Consider the following 6,000-nt stretch of genomic DNA (forward strand, 5'->3'; position numbering starts at 1 on the left):
GTTTCATATTGTAAAATACTAGTCTAAGGTGTCATCAATTGATGAACAGCTAGATGTTGCATATACAATATTTATCTTTCGAGATCTAACACTATTATGTTTGTCTAATGGTGAAAATCCATTAAGGATTTATCTCATTAGAAAAACAAACCAAGTTAGACCAACAATGAAGATTCGAAATTAAACGACAATTTAATAACAGAAAATAGCATGGTTCAATATAAATTCATACACAATTCGGAAATTATTAATCACATTGCAAGTAAGAATGATAAGTGAAAATACTAAAACATACAATCCTAAATAATTTCCAAGGTCTTCAACAAACTGATATCAGTGTCCCGTTTAGGCGAGAGTCAGTGATACCATCCATTGAATAAAGTTGTTAGCTCATCTAAAATGATAAACATTCTAGCAACCTTTTATTCGATCAAGATTGGAATCCAGCGTTGTCCCGTTTAGGCGAGAGTCAAGGCTATTCTATCTTATGAGCTTCCACCATTGTTTCATATTTTGTAAGTCAAATACAGTCGCCACCATTAGGGTGATCAATACCATATAAAACACTTACAAATATACTTATCTTTCGAGATTAAATGGTGCTAACTTGCTAATGAATGTTCCTCCATTAGGGAGGATTACTCACTAAAACAATAGCTATGTAAAACCAACAATGGAGATCGAATATCCTAATAATAAAGCTCATTATTTAATGAAAGTTGTATTTTCTTCTGAAACTTATTTTAATTTATTTATTTTAAATATATATATTTATTTAATTAAAATTTCCAATTTAGAATAAAAAATTCTAAATATAAATTTTAATGTAATATTTATAAATTTATACTTAGATGGATATGAAAATAACGTGAATTATTTCCATCTTAGTAATAATTTCCATAAATATTTAGAAAAAATATGCAATTTAAGTTGTTTAAAAATTAATTTAAATTAATTTACAACTTAAATTTAATTTTCTATAAATATATATTGCATTTCGAAAAATGAAGTGTATAAGAAAACTACTTTCGAAAATGCTTTAAAATAAAATAAAATAAATCCTGGAAAAATTATCTTAATTTTATGTTGGCCCAAAAATTAATAAAAATTAATTTACAACAAAAAATATAATTTTCCTATTTAATTAAATGCTAAAGGCAAATTTCAAATATTTAAGTATCATGATGAAAATCAACTTAAATATTAATTTTCTATTTAATTAAATATACTAGAAAAATACTTCAAGCAAAACAGATAATATCTATCTAGACTTTCATTGACTAATTAATTCAATTTCTAATTATAATATATTTTAGTTCATTTATTTTAATTAATCATTAAATGAAAAAATCATTGATTTAAGTTGGTCCAAAATTAAAATAAATAATTTTCAACTTTAATCTATTTTTCAAATAAAATTCGAAATTTCTGCATTAAATAAATGTAATTTCGAAATTGTGGGAAAAAGATTAGTAAAATAAAATAGAATATATTTTGAAAATTATTCAGATTTAAGTTATTCTGAAATAAGATTCTAAACTTAAGATAATTTTCAACTTTAATTAAATAACATGAAAATAACAATATTTAAGTATCATGATGAAAATCAACTTAGATATTGAAATTTTTAATTTAATTAAATGTATTAAATTCAAGAAATAAATAATTAAGTATAGAGGAAACTTAATTATTAATTCTAGTTTAATACTAGAAAAATATACTAAACTTAGATTGTACCAAAATTAATTATTAAACAATTAATTTCAGAATCAATGATATTTTCCTATTTTAATATTAGAAATAATAACTAGTATAGAAATAACTATCTAGAATATATATCATTAACTAAGTGTTTTTCTAAAATTAACTTTAAAATATTAAATGAAAAATAAATTTCATATATTTTAAAAGTTAATTATGTTGCTAATTCAATTTTAATTAGGTTAGACTAATATAATTAACCAAATACAATTATTTAAATAAGGCAAATAAACCTTCACAATTGGGGTAGTTCATGTGAAGGGGAGCTGGGTTCAGTATGTCGTACTCACTTCTATTGGCCCCCAAATCTCACACAAGGCCCAAAAGAGAGGAATTTAACCTTTAAATAAACAATTGTTATTCATTGAATAAGCCCAAATCTAATTGGGCCTAAATAAAATTACTTATGTCAAATTTTATTTTAGCAACCTAGTCCATTTACTTAGTAAAACTTAAATGAGTTTCCTATATGCATCTGAGCCCAATAGCAAACATATAGGCTCACACAGGTCAAATGATTTGGATTGGCCCTATCATGTTACTAGGTTTACACAGATGAAAGAAGTACAAAATTTACCTGTTACAAATTATTTATAAGATCTATTGACAATTGGACTATGATTAAAATCAGATCATTGGATCTGTCAACAAGTTAATCATAGCAATTTAGATCAAATAAATAATAGGTTTGTTAAAAAAAATTTAAATAAACAATATAAATAAATAAACAAACATTGTCCATGTAACAGATGTGAAATAAGATATTAATATAATTAAATTATTATTCTTAAACTAACCAACTAAATTTTGAAAAATTTAGGGTTGTTAAAAACAAACCTTAAAATCTCAAAATAAAGGAAACTAATTTTAAAATATCTAGGTTTATTTGAATCAAATTAAATTAAATATCAAATAAGATCAATGATTTGAAAGGAAAGAATCTTCAAAATCACTTTCAAATCTTATAATTTAATAAAATAAACCGATTTTAAAATAGATTTGGTTAGATAATTATTATTTTAGGAATAAAATAATAAATAAATAATAATTACCATAATTATATGTCAAAATATCTAAATTAAGCAATATTCAAATTTCTACAAAATATCTAAGTTATTTGAATATTTAAGATATGATTTATAAATTTCCAATAAGGAAAAAATGATATATATATATAGAAAAATATCATTTTTAAACTTACAATTTATAAATAATTAAATATTTAACAAAATAACAAATTTTGAATTTGAAAATATTATGGAAAGTGTATCTATAAAAATATCTATGTTAATTTCAAATTTATTAATTATTTAATTTGTCATATAAGATAATTTTAATATAATATTTTAAATAAAAAGACAAAGTTATCTTTTAATTTAAAATATGTTAAATATCAAAATATCTAATCTTATAATTAAATAATATATAAATATTAAAGAAGTTAACAAATTTTAAAATCTTACCATAATAGAAAATATTTAAAATTGGAAATATTCCAAAATAGAAATATTTAAAAAGGAAATATTTCAAATTGGTTAGAGAATTAGCTGTATATTAGGTGTAAAAGAATTAGGGTAACTTGTATTTAGTAGTTTCCTATTTTGTTGGTAGTTTCCTATTTCCTAGTCTCCTAGCTTTGTATATAAATATGTACTATTCTATGAAATACATAGATAATTCGATTCACTATTTTCTACATGGTATCAGAGCATTGTGATTCAAAATTCGAAATTCGAAATTAGGGTTCTGAAAAAAAAAAAAAAAAAAAAAAATTAGGGTTTGAGTTTAGGGTTGTTTTTTTTTTCGAAAACCCTATTTGGAGTGACCATTTCTTCTCACCGCCCACATAGGAAGACTGCCCAGCCGCCGGACTGCAAAACCCAAAAGTCCGGCGTCCAGATTCACCGCGCGTGGGGCCCACGCGCCGTCATCCGCCGCTGCCAACCTTCCCACGCGCCGGCGCGTGAGGGCGCGTCTGGCGTCTTCTCCGGTGTCGGTCGACGCCCGTCCCACTCCTGCTCCTTTCTCGTCCTACTTGCTTCGGTTTTTCGGCGGTTCTTCGCATTTTGTGGTTTGATACTTTTGTCTTCTTTGTGTTTGGGTATCTATTCCTTTGAGTTTGTTCTCTTCCTTTTTCTGTCAATTTTTTTTTTTTTGGTTTCGAGATTATGGCAGAGATAAAATCAGATTCGAAGTCAATCGTTGTTTCTGATGTGGTTCCCGTGATGTCTAAAATCACGGACCATAAGTTGATTGGTTCGAATTATTTGGAATGGAGTAAGACGATTCGACTGTATTTGAGGAGTATTGACAAAGATGATCACTTGACTGACGATCCTCCTGAAGAAACAAACGATTCAAGGAAAATATGGCTCCGTGAGGATGCTCGCTTGTTCCTTCAAATTCGCAATTCTATCGATAATGAGGTAATTAGTTTGATTAATCATTGTGAATTGGTTAAAGAACTAATGGGTTACTTGGAGTTTCTGTATTCTGGCAAAGACAACATCTCTCGCATATATGATGTTTGCAAAGCTTTTTATCGCGCGGAAAAACAAGATAAGTCTCTTATGAATTATTTTATGGCTTTCAAGAAAACATATGAAGAACTTAATGTGCTATTACCCTTTAGTCCTGATGTAAAAGTTCAACAGCGCCAACGAGAACAGATGGCTATTATGAGTTTTCTTGCAGGACTCTCATCTGAATTTGACTCTGCAAAGTCACAAGTTCTCTCTGGTTCTGATGTCTCCTCTTTACAAGATGTGTTTACTCGTGTTCTTCGCACAGAGACTACCTCTTCAACTCCTCTTAATAGCGCCTTGGTGAGTCGTAATAATCGCACCGTAAAGAAACTCTACTCCAAGTGGATTTAAAGGAGGTAATTCACAAGGACCTGATAACCGCACACCAAATTCTGGGAGCATCATGTGCAATTATTGTAAGAAACCAGGCCACACCAAGTTTGAGTGTAGGAAGTTACAATTTAAGAATCGACAACAACACTCTGCCAATATTGCAAGCACTAGTGATGCATCTGACAAATCGGTCCTTATTTCTGCTGATGAATTTGCCAAGTTCTCAAGGTATCAGGAAACACTTAAGTCTTCATCTTCTTCTGTCACTGCGATTGTTGATTCAGGTAACTCTAATGCATGCCTTCTTTCCAAATCCTCGAAATGGGTCATTGATTCTGGTGCCACAGATCATATGACAGGTAATTCCCGTCTCTTTTCCACTTTTCAGTCTCACAGTCCCACTTCTGTTGTCACCTTAGCTGATGGGTCAACAGCGTCTGTTCTTGGATCTGGCACTATTATTCCTACACCTATGCTATCTTTATCATCAGTCTTACATTTACTGATTTGTCCTTTAATTTGCTTTCTGTTAGTCAACTCACTCGTAATCTAAATTGTTGCATCTCATTCTTTCCTGATCATTGTTTGTTTCAGGATCTTATGACGAAGAAGATTATTGGTAAAGGACATGAATCTGGTGGCTTGTATGTTCTTGACCCATGTTCCGCCAACCTCTATTGCTTGTTCGAGTGTTGCTTCCGCTTTTGAGGCTCATTGTCGTTTAGGTCATCCATCCCTTCCTTTGCTCAAGAAACTGTGTCCCCAATATAGTAGTTTATCTTCGTTAGAATGTGAGTCATGTCGCCTTGCAAAACATCATCGTGTTAGTTTGAGTCCACGTGTCAATAAACGTGCTAGTGTTCCTTTTGAGTTAGTTCATTCTGATGTTTGGGGTCCTTCTCCTATTTTGTCTCAACCTGGATTCAGGTATTTTGTTACTTTTGTGGATGATTATTCTCGTTTAACTTGGTTATTTTTAATGAAAAATCGTTCTGAGTTGTTTTCTATATTCTGTGCTTTTTGTGCTGAGATTCAAACTCAATTTAATGTATCTATTCGTACTTTGAGAAGTGATAATGCCAAAGAGTACATGTCTGCTCAATTTCAATCTTATATGACCTCTAATGGCATGCTTCATGAAACTTCTTGTGTTGATACGGCACCTCGTAATGGTGTTGCGTAACGTAAAAACGTACATCTTGAAACTGCACGTGCTCTCTTGTTTCAAATGAAAGTCCCTAAACCTTTTTGGGCCGATGCAGTTTCCACGGCATGCTTTCTTATTAATCGCATGCCCTCTTCTGTTTTTAATGGTGAAATTCCATTTAAAATTCTTTTTCCTAATAAGTCATTATTTCCAGTTGCTCCGCGAGTATTTGGT

The sequence above is a fragment of the Cannabis sativa genome, chromosome 4, assembly GCF_029168945.1.
Source record: "Cannabis sativa cultivar Pink pepper isolate KNU-18-1 chromosome 4, ASM2916894v1, whole genome shotgun sequence".
In the NCBI taxonomy this organism is placed as follows: domain Eukaryota; kingdom Viridiplantae; phylum Streptophyta; class Magnoliopsida; order Rosales; family Cannabaceae; genus Cannabis; species Cannabis sativa.